At 30.2% G+C, this 19290-nt stretch overlaps 2 long non-coding RNA genes across 2 annotated transcripts; both read right to left on the reverse strand.

Annotated features, from left to right (window-relative positions):
• Nucleotides 1-6753: 6753 nt before the first annotated feature.
• On the reverse strand, nucleotides 6754-11704 carry LOC136272442 (uncharacterized). Its single transcript, XR_010710450.1, has 5 exons — nucleotides 9526-11704; nucleotides 9000-9093; nucleotides 8658-8868; nucleotides 8385-8399; nucleotides 6754-7079 (listed from the first exon to the last, which is right to left on the reverse strand). It is a non-coding gene; the product is annotated as an uncharacterized lncRNA (long non-coding RNA).
• A 3551-nt stretch (nucleotides 11705-15255) lies between these two features.
• On the reverse strand, nucleotides 15256-19140 carry LOC136273057 (uncharacterized). Its single transcript, XR_010711227.1, has 5 exons — nucleotides 19046-19140; nucleotides 18728-18819; nucleotides 17520-17688; nucleotides 15921-15935; nucleotides 15256-15622 (listed from the first exon to the last, which is right to left on the reverse strand). It is a non-coding gene; the product is annotated as an uncharacterized lncRNA (long non-coding RNA).
• Nucleotides 19141-19290: the final 150 nt, after the last annotated feature.

The raw sequence follows: 19290 nt of genomic DNA on the forward strand, positions 1-19290 counted from the left end.
CATGTAGTTGTCGGTTCATACCCAACGTGACCTACAGTACCTGCTACACCTGTAATTAAGAATAAAAGTTGACTGTAAGTGAGGGGCATTACACTTTTATATCATTAACATTTCATTTTATTAAATGTGGATCTCTAATACTTTAAAGTAACATACTATGTGACCTTGATTTTGATGAACTTACTTTTGTGTTTGATCATCACTAGCAGTTAATGCCAAGAACAAGAGGCCCATATGGACCACAGAAAAAAGTGTCATAATCTGTTCCAACTCTGATCCAAGCGGCAACGATATAGAACACATTCATTTATATTTACATTTTCCAGTGTCTTTGCCTGTGATAACACTACGTATCGATTTTGTACTATATAACCCATAATACAAATGACGCAAAATTGAGGCGCCAGCGGGGTTTGCTTATTTATATTTAAAAATATTTAATCGTACGATGGCTTAAAATTACATAAATATAAGTAATAAGGAATCATTCTTTGAATATTATGAGGTGATAATTTCGGTCGGGGCGTGATCAAATCTATCATAAAGCCCTTCGGGCTTTATTGGATTTGATCACGCCCCGACCAAAATTATCACCTCATAATACCCAAAGAATGATTCCTTATTCCTTATATAATTCATACTTTATTGTGTTTCCTTTCTCATCCCCGTCCTGGGTCAGCTTTTTTTAAATGCTATTTTTTACAAAAGACCATGCCTTCAAGAGAGTCCTGTAGAGAAAGAGGATAATATAAATAGTTCAATTTGATAGAATAAAATGCAAGATTAAGTACTGAGTAAAAAAGATAAAATCACTTTTTGGGGGAAAACAATATTGTGTACATAATAAAAAAAAATAAGCACCGACAAAAAGTGAGCAGACTAAAGCGAGAAGATTATAATAAGTAAAATCAATCATAGCAACAAACTTGTATTTGCAAGTATAGGCAAATGAGTAAATTATGTTCATTAATGAACGAAACGTTTATAAATAAACACATCCCATCGAAAATTTCGTATACTTACATCTAGTTTCTTTGCCTGAAATAGTTAGAATCTTATAAATAATAATTTAACAACATCTTAAATTGATGTAAATCAATATTAATGCCTATCACTAGTATTGGATATACCAGTTGCATACAGTTCTGAAAGACCATATCGTCTGTTAGTGAACCAAAAATATATTTTTTTTCATTTAGAACTGTGAAACAGATATATCGCCGTTGAATTCTTGTTTTTTCATGCGAAAGTCCACGTTTGAAAAAATACAAGTACTGAGACCATCTTAAATTGCACGGTTTTAAATATCACAGCGATACAGCTCAAACATTAAGTCTTGAACTTATATTGAATTGCCAAAGACAAGATTTTAGCTTTACACAGGTACACTATACTTACGGGTTTCTACAACTTGTATCCGCCGTTCACATGATGTAAGTGCTACTTTCATATCATTTTCCCCTTTTTCTAATTCCTGTACCTTTGATTTCATAGCGTATAATTGATCCAAAATATATATCATCATGGTACTTTTAGTATTTGCTGATCCCGCAACCCTGGCACTGAAATGAAAAGCACTTTTGAAAACTGTTCAGTCGAAAGTATACATACAGTGTTAATTAAGACAGTATAAAAAAAATTGATTACACCTGAAAATCAAGATTAGGGCAAACTAGCTCATATTTTTTATCAACAAAGTAATATAACAAATCAATTTATACAAACATTTTATAAAAACATTTTTGATGATCATGATAGTTTTCATAATCGAGAACAATAAAATATAAATCCTCCCTATCATAAACATTTACACAAATTGTGTTCGAAAGAAGAGAAATTAGATATGTAAATAATGTGAAGAGAGGGAACGGTTCACCTAAAATGAAATAACATTGCTATACTTGATATAGAATTCAGCAAGATAAAAATTGTAGTATCATGGGGGACGGATTTGGACGTTTAAAGACCACATTCTTTATAAACAACTCATTAGAAATGTGTAAGAGTTACCGGTGCATTAATTATGCACAGTATGCAAACCTTTTAGCAAATATTTGCTAAAACCTTTTAGCAAATATATATTAGCATATATAGAAGTTAACTTCTTTGATTTTAATAATTATGTATTGGCATTTCCATTAACGCATACATTTGTAAAAAATTTCATTGTAAGTCCTGCAATGTTTTCTTTTACTAAAGAAATAAAATATAATATAAGACCAAAGAAACAGTATAATTCTAAAAGAGGAAAAATAATGACAACATTTTTATTTATCATTTATTTCAAAACATAATAAGTCTCTCATTTCTTTGAAATCTATTTTCCACATGCCATCCAACTGGCAGAGGCTCCATACAATTCGGTGTCGGCCCATGTGCGTAACGTCATCTGAAATCCAGTTCTTGATAAATTGGTTACAATTGTATCCACCCGAAGATTTGCTTTTTTGGATGAATCGAGGCCATGTAAACCGTATGTTATGGTTGGTGTTCCATTAAATGGAGATTTGAAATTTATCCTTCGAGAGTGTGGCCATTTAGCTGTTGGATTCAATCCAGAGTGTCGCAAAGTACCCGATTCACCTGCAATAATATGAAGAAGAGTTTATGTTGATTTTGTATAGATGTCACATTTTGACCCTTATGAACATTCATCGCACTATATGTGAATCTCTAATATCTTTATTAAAATAATTACAGACAAAGATATATGACATTGGTTTTAATCAATTTACTTTTGAGTCGGGCCAAGCATACCAAGAAAATTAGAGGCCAATAGACCACATAGCTCACTTGAGCAGAACGTGCTGCTCAGTTCTAACACTGGCCAAAAGGCCAAATATCTTCACGATATTACAATCATTTATAACCTAGATTCCATTGCATCCTCGTTGCCAAGCCCCTCTTTTGTCGTTTTCCCAAAAACAAAATCAGAATTTTTTTAATAGAGAAAATCATGTTTTCAAGAAATTTCTTTTAATGTGAAATTTCCAGTTTCCATATAGAATATTGTTAATGTGTTAGGAAATGCTTCATTTTCGATGCGCGAAATGCAAGTACCATCCTTTTTAATAATGTTGCTAAAAACCGGGACTTCTTTCATTTGATAACAACAACTTGAGAACGGACAGAAAGTGAGCATCAGACTTATCTACAGACAGACGAGAAGACTGTTAACAGTGAACTTAATAACATTAATCAACTAACTTTTGCAAGGAAATGAGTGAAGTAAAATATACTACAAGAAGAAGAAAAAGATTTGTTAGGATGGAAGACCGTTTCTTATAGAATGCATCGTATACTTACATATAGTTTCCTTTCCTGAAATAAGTTAAATTTAATATAGTCATTATTATTTTATTTACCTACATGTATTTATATTGGTATCAATAAAACATATTAAGTGTCTATAACTATTAATTTATTTACATTTGTATGCAGCTCTGAATGGTAAATTATATGTATGCATACAGTTGTGAATGACCATATTGTCCGTTTTAAAATACCACACCGATACCGCTGAAGCATTAAGTCTTAAACTTAAATTGGATTGCCAAAGGCAAGATTTTGGCTTTAAACAGGTACAGTATACTTACGAGTTTCTACAACTTGTATCCGCCGTTCACATGATGTAAGTGCTACTTTCATTTCATTTTCCCCTTTTTCTAATTCCTGTACTTTTGATTTCATAGCGTATAATTGTTCCAAAATATATATCATCGTGTTACTTTTAGTATTTGCTGATCCTGCAACCCTGGCACTGAAATGAAAAGCACTTTTGAAAACTGTTCAGTCGAAGGTAAACATACAGTGTTAATTAAGACAGTATAAACAAAATGATTAAACCTGAAAATCAAGATTAGTGCAAAACTAGCTCATTTTTTATCAACAAAGTAATATAACAAATCAATTTATACAAACATTTTATAAAAACATTTTTGATGATCATGATAGTTTTCATAATCGAGAACAATAAAATATAAATCCTCCCTATCATAAACATTTACACAATTTGTTTTGGAAAGAAGAGAAATTAGATATGTAAATAATGTGAAGAGAGGGAACGGTTCACCTTAAATAAAATAACATAGCTATACTTGATATAGAACTGAGCAAGATTTGTAGTATCATGAAAAAGTTGTATTTTCTTAAAATGGAATAAGAGACTGAAGCCAGAGATGGAATGGCTTACTAATGACCAACAAAGGCGATGTGTGTTCTTGCCTGGGGTTTCTATTAAGCATGGAATAAATTGGCTCATATTTTGTCCAGTTTGTGTAAATACCATACGGACATAAGAGCTAAATGAAGTTTACAAGAGTACTGTATAAATAAATTCATTACCTTTCTTCTTGTTCGTTAGGGCTACATTTAGCAACAATCGCCAAAAGCGTCAACAAAAGAATGCAGTCAAAGAGATGCATCATGGTACCCACTGAAATTTCAACTTTATTTTTAAATTCAATCTGAAAACACAACTAAATCAAGACATACATGCATATAGATTCTCAACCAAACCAACAGTAGATTTCAATCTTATTAATATATTGAATACGTTATATAAAGAATTGAAGATACGACATGATATAGTTAACATTCTATAAAGAACAAATTAAAATTCAATTTCAAGTTATATTAAGGCTTAATTTTTTTTAAAAACGTACTGTTTGTATTTCTCTTGCAACAAGTTTTGTCGTATCGCTCGTGATACTGCCTAATATACGCATGTATTGTCATTTAATTATCCAAAAATAACACAGGGAGACAGTAATTGTATCATTTATTAATAACAGCTTGTGTCACATTTCACTGTTGTTAACGCTTTGTAGGTTCCGTTGGAAATAATTCATTTGATTGGTATAAGGTGACTTTACAATAATTTGCCAACGATGCTTTTTTCATTGAATATAGAATGTAACAGTGGTCTAAGGAACATATGAGACGTGCTGTTCGGCAAAATGAAAAACTATTGCAGCATCTCTTTATAAAAATTATAGCCTCTAAATCACTCATGTTTTGCCCTTAAAATAAACACTACAAATAAATTTAGTTAAAATGATTTTTTTTAATTAAAATGAAATATAGCCTTGATAAAACCAAAATAATTTGGGGTTGCAGTTTTTTTCTATGAAACAACGCACTTTGAAATAATTAAAGGATTGGTAAAAAAAAATTTAAATATCTATAAAAAGAGCCAGACTGAAATCTACATGCATCTACATACATTTATCGATTTGTCGAAATCTACAACGGCTGAAACTTACAAGAAACTGACAGGACTGAAATACTGACACGCCCTGTTTATCGATTGGTCGAAACCTACAGCGACCTAAGAAAAATCATTGACTGCACGAAATAATCATGGTGATGTCAGACTCAAAGTCTCACAGTAGACGGTTTGACTGTTTCTTTGTACTTATGTACATTTAAAGTAATTTAGTGAATTTTCCTTACTTTTCATAATAAGTTTATAAACTTTATTAATTAGCTAAAAGAAAGATGTTAATATAAACAATAAAATACTCATTTTGATGATTCATGCGGGATATGAAGGTAGCGATCATTGCAGAAAAAATTTACATAATCCGCAGTAGAGGGTTATGTATTTTTTCTGCAATGTCGCTACCTTCATATCCGGAATGAATCACCAAAGAACGCATTTTATTGTTTAAATATTGTTCCAATGAATGCGTAATAAATCATACACTTCTAGCAAACAGGAAATAAAATATTCTGCACTTGTTCCCAGAAGGTACCAAAATCAATGTATAAGCATCATCAAAATCAGTGTGCAACTCTAAACAATATGCAAAATAACAGTAACATCTGTCTATAAGGACATAAAGTCAAGTACTGGGGCTAGAGATTTTCACTTACAACGTGGTTCATACACGATACATGTAAATATATTATCTATACCTTATCATTCTCTTATAAATTCTTTATCAAATCTAAGCTTTAAAGTGTATTGTTGGAGCCGAAATAATTTTAATTTGGTTTTTCATCTGCGTTATTATGCTTAAAATACACTATCAAATACTAACTTCATGGAACTGGAAATTGTGTTTTTTTAGTTCTCATATTGAATTCAAACCTTTTCTTCGACAGCATACAAAATCACAGTATTTGCCAAATTTTTACATCCTTTTTAAAAAATGATTTTCAATGAAAGACAATAAAACATCTAATATTAATTTTACTTTTCAGAACACTTCACTTTTTTCTCTAAATCCTTGTACCAGTTATTTTACAGTTAGATTTATCATAGATTTTCTAGAACCTGTTCATGAGCACAAACATCTTTCAAGTTGTCGTACTAGTTCTAAAAATGAGGGTGTGGCCTAAAATCTATGATAAATCAATATAAACATACATCTGCTATATTAAACGAGGCAATGCCGAATTACAGTGTAAGAAAGTAAAAAGTGAAATTAAAATTAAAAAACCTCAATGTTTTAAGAAATAGATGAGGCAGTAATATGTAGAAAATCTTAATTTGATTCTTTTGTAAATGGCCAGTGCATTGTTAATTATGCACAATATGCAAACCTTTTAGCAAATATATATTAGCATATATAGAACTTAACTACTTTGATTTTAATAATTATGTATTGGCATTTCCATTAACGCATACATTTTTACATTGTAAACAATTTTTATTGTAAGTCCTGCAATGTTTTCTTTTACTAAAGAAATAAAAAAAATATATAAGACCCCAAAGAAACAGTTTAACTTTGAAAGAGGAAAAATAATGACAAAATATTTATTTATCATTTATTTCAAAACATAATAAGTCTCTCATTTCTTTGAAATCTATTTTCCACATGCCATCCAACTGGCAAAGGCTCCATACAATTCGGTGTCGGCCCATGTGCGTAATGTCATCTGAAATCCAGTTCTTGATAAATTGGTTACAACTGTATCCACCCTAAGATTTGCTTTTTTGGATGAATCGAGGCCATGTAAACCGTATGTTATGGTTGGTGTTCCATTAAATGGAGATTTGAAATTTATCCTTCGGGAATGTGGCCATTTCGCTGTTGGCTTAAATCCATAGTGTCGCAAAGTACCCGATTCACCTGCAATAATATGAAAAAGAGTTTATGTTGATTTTTGTATAAATGTCACATTTTGACCCTCATAAACATTCATTGTACTAAATGTGAATTTCTAATATCTTTATTAAAATAATTGCAGACAAAGATATATGAACTTGGTTTTGATAAAATTACTTTTGAGTCGGGCCAAGCATACCAAGAAAATTAAAGGCCAATAGACCACATAGCTCACTTGAGCAAAAATGTGCTGCTCAGTTCTAACACTGTCCAAGTGGCCAAATATCTTCACGATATTACCTACAATCATTTATAACCTAGATTCCATTGCACCCTCGTCGCCAAGCCCCTCTTTTGTCGTTTTCCCAAAAACAAAATCAGAATTTTTTTAATAGAGAAAATCATGTTTTCAAGAAATTTCTTTTGATGTGAAATTTCCAATTTCTATATAAAATATTGTTAATGTGTTAGGAAATGCTTCATATTCGTTGCGCGAAATGCAAGTATCATCCTTTTTAATGATGTTGCTAAAAACCGGGACTTGAAGAAGAAAAATATTCTTTCATTTTATAACAAAAACTTGAGAACGAACAGAAAGTGAGCATCAGACTAATCTACAGATTGACAAGAAGACTGTTAACAGTGAACTTAATTACATTAATCAACAAACTTTTGCAAGGAAATGAGTGAAGTAAAAATATACTACAAGAAGAATTTTTTTTTTAGGGTGAATGACCGTTTCTTTTAGAATGTATTACGGGGCGCTCTCTCCCGTATAGGCATCCAACCGTGAGCTTATTCTCTTGTTGTTGGACCCAGCCTCATGAAACCTCAGACAAGCCAACACACGTTTTAGTTTTTAGACTTTTATATAGACTTTACATGAATTATACTTTTACGTGAGTTTGGTATGCATCAGCACCGAAGGTCTGATTCCAACTGACTGTAATTTACAATTCAGAATAATACATAATGAACAATGGAACAACACAGTGGAGGATTAACATAAAAAGTAGATGTAAGCTTAGTTATTTAACAGCTATTGATCGAGTAAATCATGACATTTTACATAAATGGATTAATAAGATGAAAGATGAAGTGTCAATTAACATTAACAGAAGTCAATTAAAAGATTAGCTGTCCATCACTGATTATGCCTCAGGTGGGATTAAGGCTGCGCGGAATTTGAAACGTTTTTAAAACAGTTGTTGAAAAAGATGAAAAGTTTTTGTAGCAATTAACAAAGTCCGAAAAAGTTAATTTACATGATAATTTAAAATAGTCCGAAGAATTGAATTTCACACCGTGACAAATGCATCGTATACTTACATCTCGTTTCTTTTCCTGAAATAAGTTAAATTTGATATAGTCATTATTATTTTATTTACCAACATGTATTTATATTAGTATCAGTAAAACATAATAATTGTCTATAACTATTAATTTATATACATTTGTATACGGCTCTGAATGACCAATTATATGTATCAGACAATTTATCAAGTTTGATGTCCGCAAGGGTCGAAAACTGATATTTTATGAAAGAAGCATATACAATTCTGTTTGACATTTCGATAATATTTTGAATATATATCAACTTACGGGTTTCTATAACTTGTATCCGCCGTTTGCATGATTTCAGGGCTGTCTTCATTTCTTTTTCCCCATTTTCCAAATGTTGTAGGGCTAACTTTATTTCTTTTTTCCCCTTTTCCAGTTGTTGTACTTTCGATTTCATAACATATAATTGATCCAAAATATATATCATTAGGTTACTTTTATTCTTTGTCGACCCTGCAACTTTTGCACTCAACTGAAAAATGTTTAAAAGACTGTTCAGTCAAAGATATGCAAAGTTTTAATTAACGCACTAATTAGACATTTTGATAACAAAGCTAAATATATGAATGATGTATCCTAGAGTACGTAATATATATTTATTACCCCTTTTTCTTGTCCATTCGCCTCACATTTAGCAACAATTGCCAAGACCGTCAACAATAGAATGCTTTTTAAAGTATGCATTTTGTGGCACTCGCTGAAATTTCAACCAACACGCGTGACAGACAATTTTTAATTAGTACAAAAAAACAACTACATGTCCATGTATATCAAAATAAATTATTCTTCAAACAACAGTCAAAGATGGATGGTTTACATTTTTACCTAACCTACTTTAAAATTTAAAATAAAATATGATCATTTCTGGCGCTAAACATGAAATAAGTTTATTAATAAAGAAAAACATTCAAATATTTTAGCTGTTTCATTTTTTCCTATGCATGGAACTTCTCACGAAAATTAATATGGTTAAAAAATGACCCAGAACATCAAGTCCATTTAATCATAATAAATAATAACTTTATTAATTATAATTAACAATCTAAATCTAATCTAATAAAAAGAACAAACTGAAATACAATGTCAAATTTCATATTTTAAAATAAGTTATTGGTTATAATGTTCTTACGGTTTGTTTCTCTGTTGCAGCTAGCTTAGTCGTAACGTTACCAAACCTGCCGTATATAATATTTTTATTTAACCATGGGAGATCGAGAAACTTGTATCATTTATATATAATATAAACAACAGCTTGTGCCACTTTTTCACCACTGTTACTGTTTGTTTGATTGAACATAAATCAAAATTTTGACTGGTTCGATTAGACTTTTTGAAATAAACAACGATCGAATATATTTAATTTATTGCTCTTAGGTACACATGGTACACACACGTTATGCAAAAAGGGGGGAAAAGATTTGATTCATTATTAGTTCTTTTCAGTACCTTCAAGCCCAAATGAGTATCGCTTTCACATAAGTTGATTGAGAATAATTAAATTTCATAAGATCAAGAAAATGTCAACAAGTGGACCCGAAGGTCAAAAAGCGACACTTTACCAGAGAGGCAGTGTAACAGCACATGTCAAGATTTATCCATGCAATGTGCTCGGTCAGGCTAGCTGTGTATTTTTTTAAGCGATGTACATTTTTGACAACCGTATGTAAATTCAGTCGGTTTATTTATGTTATTTAGAATACTTACGACAAATTGAATAGTGAACCGACCATGAGTGTTGTATGCTTAACATGTATCAGATGGCAGTACCTTTACGTAAATATTTGTTTTACGTTTTGATAGGATGATGCAAAGTTATTTTTAAACAGTATAATTATTGATGATGTAAATGAATTTAATTATGATGCATTTACCATATTTACCATTGATAGCACAGCATACTCTCATCCCTTCCCCGTTAAACCTAAAAAAAAACAAAGTACAAAGTTAATGTCAATATTTCATTAACAACTAAATGTACCGATATTTTGTATATATTAGTCATGATTTTTGGTACCATAGTTTCGGCATTCACAATTGCTTTTTTTTTTGCTTCAACTTACATGTATATATAATTGAGGATTTTATTGTTTCTTTTGCTCAATACTATTTTAAGATATACACAGTGAACCCCTTTTCGCAGTTTTAAAATTCAGATAATTTTACAAATTTTACGTTAAAATGATAATATTACGTATATCTTTTCATAAGAAAAATACAGTTTATGTATTTCGATTTGCTTTATCGTTAATCAGTTTACCAAGGTGATGGTATGACGTCAGAAAGAAGTCTGTTTTTAACAACTCTTGTATTTAAATTGTTAGAAAAACAAATGTAGAGGTTAGCCTGCATAAATATAAATGCATTTCGTTGAATGATTGATACATTGTACACCTCTTGCAATCAGGGAAATAAAACTTCAATATACTTAAACTAAATCAATAACAAATATCAATATATAAGCACCATCCAAATCAGTGTGCAACTTTGAACAAAGTGCAAATAAACTGTAAACATCTGCATATGTGTATAAAGAAATAAATCACTAGGGCTAAGGACGATTTACAAACCTGGTGTATATAGATATAGGATGTATATTACATTATTACCTGGCTAAGCTACAGCTGGGGCTGTCCATGAAAAGTCAGGAATTTGCGTTAAAATAATAAATATCCAGTTAATGAATGACTTTATACTGTACGTAATGTATCTGTTGATGAAAGTGAATGGTCAGTTTATTTAATTGTTTACATAGTTTTTATAGGCACATGCTGCAGTTTACCGTGGGTGTTGGGGGAAATGCATGAAATATAGTTAGTTTGTAAAACAAAACGAACCTGTTTTTCAATATTTGGATTTCAAGATGTCAGGTCCTTTTTGACAATTTAACCTTTAAAACACATTTGTTTCCTTTCAAATAATGTCATAAATGAATGCTATGATAAAAATGTTTGTCATAAAATATATAATAAATTCATTCTAAAATGCAGACTTTTATGGATTTTTTAAAGACATATACATCTACTTGTATACAGTCTATTGCAGAATTTCACACAAAAATATCATAGTATCTTAAATAACCTGGAACGGACCTCTTCATAGTAACTGAAGTACTGCGCGGCTGAAAGGCAAGTTGACGTAGTTTAGTGAAATATGATGTAACCATATCTTTTTATTAAAAATTGACCAAAACTTTGTCTAACTACATCAATTTCCGCACAAAAGTTATTATAGCCCAATTTTTGCGTCTACCAACTAAAGTTCAAATTAAAATTTTAAATATAATAAATTTGTTTAAAAATGCATTAACTGAACCCCGAAATGAAAACTCAAAAATATTTATTTACATTTATTTTATATAATTATGCATTGTGGCAATGCACTTTGAAAAATTTACGCACTTTGAAAAAAAATTTCAAAGTGCGTTAAATTTGGGGCCAAATCAACGAACTTTGAAAAAAAATTCAAAGTGCGTAAAAAGTTAACCCACTTTGAAAAAAAAGTGCGTTAAGAAGGTACATCAATATTTTTAGTATCGAGACGCTAAACGCACTTTGAAAAAATATGTACAAATCACAAGTTCTCGACTTGAATTTCTTATTTGCTGATAATTGGATTTGTTAACACTAGTGAATCTAGTTTTGGTATTTAAGAACGGGAATGGGGATTGGGGTTGGAGTTAACTACAGATACAGGCCAAAATACCAGTACATTATTTAATTGATTAGAGGAAGAAGGTCCTCTATCCCTCATTTTTCGTTCCAAACCATATGATTTTCAGCATTATTTAATATCGGAAAAAAAAATGCTCTGTTGTAAAAAAAGTAAATGCAGTGATATTGAAAAAAACGAGCTGGCAAAACAATAATTTCTCCATTGGTATGATCTTTTCATATTTTATCAAATAAACACTTCCATATAATAAAAAAAAATACATTACTAAACATTGAATTATTTTCAACATAAAAATAAGCATTAGGATGCGGGTTTTTTCTTGCACTGATCTTCTAAAATATCATATTGTTTTTTATAAAGATTACTAACGTATCCTTTTTCACATTCATGTTTGTTTATAAACACATGTAATAAGTCAGTTGAAATATGTTATACATTGATCTCCATTATCAATATATATAAACCATATTCGTTCTGGCATAGCCAAATATACCAGATAAGAAGGAAATTTACTGCAGACTCAAAAAAAGGAAAATACAGATACTTAGCGATGAAGTTCATTTCAAACTTGGATAAATCAAATCTCCTATAGAACGAAAAGGAAAAAAATTCTCATCTAGAAATTAATGAAAGTTGGTCTATTTTTTAAAATATATTTACCAATATTTTGGATACCTTAGTCGTTGAAATCGTTGAAATAAGGGTTAAGCAAAGAACTGAGCCATTTATGACATCCTATATCTTAGGTCTTATTAGAGACAGGGACAAGTATTTATATTTGTATAGAAAACATAAAAATCAAGAAGACAACAAACATTTTTGTAAATTAAGAATTCTAGTGCAGAGGGAAGTTCGAAAAGCCAGATCCTCATATTTTCAAGATAAAATTGAAGAAAATAGGTCAGAGCCTAAAAAGTTATGCCAACAATTTAAGAACATTGGATACAAACAATAATAAACAAAACAATTGTGGAAATATTGTTTTAAATATTGATGGTATAGTTCACCATGAACGTAAAACTAGAGCAGATAATTTTAATTGTTTTTTTTTACAACTATCGCATCAAAGCTTGTAAGTCAGTTACCTAGAACTTCACATGTCTTTTCTGTTACTTCAAGGTTTTTTAAACAGTTTTATGCAGATAAAAAATAAAAATGTTAATAACAATACTCTGGTACTACAACCTTTGTCTGAAGATTTTATTTACAAAGAATTGAGAAATCTGAATATTAACAAAAGTACTGGATTAGATGATATAACAGCAAGGTTTATAAAAGATGGTACTTTTTGTATTAAAGAACAAATTATGTCCATTATTAATAAATCCCTAGCCACTGGTATTGTACTGGAAGATTTTAAAAGGGATAGAGTCAATTCTCTCTTCTAGAAAGGTAACTCTCTTGAAGTCGGAAATTATCGACCAGTCCGTATACTATGTATAGTAATAGTACATTTTGGAAAAATGTGTCCATGTTCAACTTTTAGATTTTTTAAACAACAATTACTTATTGTTTTCATACCAATCAGGTTTTAGAAACAAATTTTCTACGGATACTTGTTTAATACACAATACATGTATGTCATGTTAGATTTTATTAGAATTAATACATCTAAACGGCTTTTTAGAGGCATGATAATGTTGGATTTACAAAAAGCTTTTGATATTGTTGACCATACAATTTAATGTGACAAACTAGAAGTTTTAAGTGTTCTATCCACTGAATGGTTTAAATCTAATCTGTCGTGTAGACAACAACAAGACTCTGTCAATACACTCATCTCATTTTAGTATGATTAATTGTGGTGTTCCTCAAGGTAGTATTTATGGTCCTCTTTTAATTTTAATATATATATATATATATATATGTAAACGATATGGCCAGTGTTGATGGTGACTGTAAACTTATTTTAAATGTTGACGATAGTGGTATTTTTTTTGCACACAGAGATCCTGATATTATTGCACAAAAACTGGGCAGTGTTCTTGAAATGCGTTCTTCATGGTTAGTGGACAACAGATTGTCACTTCATCTTGGCAAGACGGAATCTATTTAATTTGGTCAACCAAGAAAACTCAAAAATGTTCCAGATTTTAAAATTCTGTGTGATGGTCATATTATAAAAGGTTCTGACAGTGTCAAATACTTATAGGAATCTGTATTGACAAGTTTCTCTCATTTGAAAATATTGTTTTAAGCATTATTCAAGAAGTAAACGCTAGAGTTAAATTTTTATACATTTAAAAAGTTAATCCTGTCTTAGTACACAGTCCAGAAAGATTCTATGTTCTGCCTTGATACAATGTTAGTTTGACTATGCTTGTTCTTCTTGGTATTGTGGAATAAACAAACAACTAAGCATAGATTGCAAGTTACCCAGAACAAAGTAGTTGGATTCGTTTTAAACCTGGGTCCCAGAGACAGTATCTCTGTTAGCAGTTTAGATTATTTAAACATGTAAAGAATTGAAGATAGCGTTGCTAAATTAAGATCGACCATGCTTTAATATATACCATGGCATTGCACCAGCATATCTTAATGATCATTTTGTATTGAATAACAATATTACACAAAGCGCAACCGATAAGAATTTTATTATACCTAAGATAAAAGGGAAAGGTCATGTTTCTCAAAGACTTGAATGCATTGCCTTTGGAGGTCAAGAAAATTAGTTCTAAACAAAAATTTAAGAAAGCCGTAAAATTGTTATGTAAATTTGTAGTGCACTTTTGTTGTGATTAACTTAACTGTTATATAAGGACCCCACTGGAAATAAGCTTTTTAACAAGGCTGAGCTATCTTTAGATAATAATTATCATTTGTATGTCATGTAATCTATATAATAACAATATTGAACAAACTGATTCTTTTGTACTTCATAAGCGCTGTGATAATGTCTTTTATTTGATAAATCTTATATGTGTTATTATGGCATTCTGTAATATATTTACCTGAATAAAATGAAATGAAAAAATGTTTTTTTGTAAATGTGATACAATTGATGTTCATGTTTTATAAATGTACGTGATAAATTACAAATATCAGGAAAAAATTAGTTGCAAACCCAGCTCAATGTTTCAAGGAACTTAACTAGTTTAACTATAATAATAATTATATGTTAGCATTTTTAATACCGCACACATCCTTTTCACAATTGTAATTCTTTTACAAAAGATAAACAAATATATAAGACCAAAGATATAATATAATTTTAAACGGAAAAAAGACTGACAAAATATTTATCCATTATGTTTTTCAAAATATGATAAGTCTTTCTTTCTTTGAAATTCATTTTCCACAAGCCATCCAACTGACATAGGCACCGTACAAAGCAGAGTTGGCCCATGACTTAAGTGTTAACCGAAATCCAGTTCTTGATAAGCCGGATAACTCTGCATGAACCCGAAGATTTGCTCCATAGTAGGAATCGAGTAAGTATAAACCGTATGTTATGGATGGTGTTTCATTAAAGAGGGATTTAAAATTTATCCTTCGGGAATGTGGCCATTGAGATGCCGGTCTGAACCCATATTTTGATACAGTACCCGATTCACCTGCAGTTATAAAAACGAGAATTTTAAATTAAAGTTGACCAAAGCAAAGTTCAAATGTCATATCATAAAACAGGTTAAACAAAGTTGATAAACAACAAGACGAGAGCAGAGATTGGTATAGGCAAATTAAATATACCAGTATAGGTTGGTTACATTACAATATAACTAACGTTTATTTACAATGAGCTCGAGGTGTGTTAAAATAAATTGCTACAACAAGGACATATGATTGAAACATGCTAATTCATAAAGGAAATAAATGATTTTTTTTTACCTTACATGTATATTATATACTTACATCTAGTTTCCTTGCCTGAAATAGTTGTTATTATTACAAACTATATCATTGATACATGTATAAATAAACATTAATGTCTTTCACAAACATAGCTATATGACTCATACATACAATTCTGAGTGACAATAAATACTGGATAGATAATACCGTATATCAACCTAAAGTAGTTTTTAAAGCGCTAAGCATAGCTCAGCGCTTTATTGTCGTTAGACTTCTACTTCCGGTGCAACGAATAACCGCCCCCTATGAGAAGAAGTTTACATCATTTAAACTGGTTAGGGAACCAGTTTCAGGAGTTGCACGGGCTAGTACGGGCTACTTTGAATGACTTACATACATCATTGCAGGGGCTGCCACGCAGTGATGTGGAAATAAATTGCGTATACAGAAACTGAAATGTTATATACATAATATATCTTTTATATATATACCAACAGAAGCTGGGTTAGCGCTTTTCAGTACTATCAGTACTTTTGATGAAAAGAAGGGTATTACACCACTGCACTGTTTTAATTTTTTTTATTTTAATAAATGCCTTTTAATTGGGTCACTTACCACTTAATTATCAGAAGCAGTGTAAAGAAATATTTGCAGAACGTTTTAAAAACAATCCGAATAACTTGTGTGTGTGTGTATATATATATATATATATATATATATATATATATATATATATATATATATATATATATATATATATATATATATATATATATATATATATATATATATATATATATATATATATATAGTAGTAAATTGTCTGTAATACTAGTAAACTCCCATTAATTTTTTGAGATGATATCAGTGCAAAATGTAATACATGTAACATGCAATTTTAGTCCGGTTATCATTTTAATGAAGCAAATTTATTTTATGAACTATTTTTTAAATTATGCGAAACGATCAGATTGAATAGAGGGATTACAAAGAAATTCTGTGTGAAACTCCATAATTATTTTTCGTGACCGTTTTGTGTTAAAAGAACAATTTCTTTAAAAGTTGCAATTTGATTAAAACTTTTTAAATATTGAAAAGTTCATAAAATTTATTCAGTTTACCTAGACAAGTATTTGGTATTATTTTGACATAATAAAACATCCGGGTCAGCGGTGTCAAAGTTTAGATAAAGGGCGTCAAAAGTGAAGATCTTGTAAAATTTGGCATAAAAAATTCAGACTTTTTCCACTCAGTATATTATGTCATTCGTATGGTTTTGGCAATCACACTCTCAAGATTTAATTTTGTACATGCTTCACAGAACCTATAGAATATGTTCCAAACCTATCATATGATTAAAATGTGTGATATAAATTACCCAGAATAAAAAGAAAAGGACAAGTTTCATAAGATTGCTTGATTTCTGTCATTTTCATCTAAAGATCCTTCCGCACGAAAAATAAATCCCTCCAAAACTTGTTTGTTTATTGAATTCAAATGGGTTTTCTTTATGAATGGGTTTTCTTTATGAATTTTGTGTGAATATGCAATCATAGCCTTTCTGTGATGATTTAATATTTAAATCATACTTATTTCAAATACATGTAAAATGATTTTGTGAGCCTGGCAATGAAGTCAAAACGTGAAAATTTAACATACGGGTTTCTACAACTTGTATCCGTCGTTCACATGATTTTAGGGCTGTCTTCATTTCATTTTCCCCTTTTTCTAATTGTTGTACTTTCGATTTCATAACGTATAACTGCTCCAGAAAATACGTCATCAGGCCACTTTCAGATTTTGATAATTCTGCAACTTTTGCGCTTATCTAAAAAGTAATTGATAGGAATATTGAATAGAAAGTATGCAGAAATTAGATCAATTATTTAACAATTTCATTACACTAGATAAGCAGAAGCAAAAGCTTATTATATTTTTCCAGTTGCACGACTGAAGGCTCCTTTTGAGAAGAGTACTGTATTCAACTACATGTATATCAAGGTGGATCCCTACTCAGACGCGTCATCAATTTAGCAGATATAATAAGCTTTAAAATCGAAAACGATATTTGTTCGGATTTACCGTTTTTTGCCCTAATTTTTAATGTTTAATTGATAATTCTGAATTTGATAGAAGCAGTCAAGTGTAAATAATGTCTACAAGTATATAAATGTTTTGATCTTATTGAGTCCAATAGTTGAAAACCGTGAATTTTTGTACTGAGATTTTAGCACGTTTGTGTTTATATATGCAGAGGAAAGGTACTGTTTATCCAAAAAATTAATTTGTACTTAATACATGTAGTTTTGAAAGAAGAATTTTAGGGTTTATCAAAGCAAAGAAATAAAATGCTGTTATGTATTTTTAAATTGTGTTCGTGACACTTTTTTAGCTGCATTTGATAAGGGGGTATATGTGTTCTAAAGGTCGTAGAAAAAAAAGAAGCATGTGAAGTCCTATATTTTTTTGCTGTTTAGTTGCAGAAGACATAAATCTAATATTTTAAAGTTTAAAAAATGGTGTTTAACCATAGAATTCTTAAGATAAGTTAAAAAATGTGAAATCATGTAAAAATTTTGAAATAGCATTTTTGTAACATTTCATTTAAAAATTCAATTTTAATCAATCAAATAATGATAATCACACTTGTTATTACTTTCTTACATTATTAATGATTAAATAAAACATTTGAATCTTTGTTTTGCTTTGATATTTTTTTAATATGAGCCAAATAATGATTTTGGTTGAAATCATGTGATCGAGAAGGGGGTATGCATCTTCTGGAAACTCTAGCGATAAAAGTAAATAGTTAAGGCATGTATTTTTGTGGCTTTTTTATAACGCAAGGTATTATTCTACTTAATTACCCCTTTCTCTTGTCCGTTTGTACTACATTTAGCAACAGCTGCCAAAACCATCAACAACAGAATGCTTTTCAAGAAACGCATCATGGTATTCTCTGAAGAAAAAAACATGACTGAATAAGGCGGTGCAAATGTCCATTGGTTAAATGTAAAAATTAATACAGTTTCAAATTTATCAACATTTACATTGAAATTTTCTGCTTCAAGTGCTTTATATAACCACTACAGTCGGTATTAATTGACTAAACGCGGAGAAAAAGATAAAAAGAAATGTAGTTATATAATTAAGATATCTCTATGAAAAAAGACCAATGTTCTTACTGTTTGTGTTTCTGTTGCCTCTAGCTTTGAATTCCTCACGTCGATCGTGAAATTAACTAATATATATTGTCATTTAATTATCACATGATATCGCAGGAAGACATAAAAATAGTATCATTTTTAAGCGACAGCTTGTGCCACTACTGTTAATTTTCGATCAGTTGGACATCCAATATGAACCGGTGCTAGCTCACTTTTTTATATATGCGTAAATGCAAATGGTGCACACTATCTATTGTTGATAT

The sequence above is a fragment of the Magallana gigas genome, chromosome 2 (genome assembly GCF_963853765.1).
Source record: "Magallana gigas chromosome 2, xbMagGiga1.1, whole genome shotgun sequence".
NCBI lineage: Eukaryota > Metazoa > Mollusca > Bivalvia > Ostreida > Ostreidae > Magallana > Magallana gigas.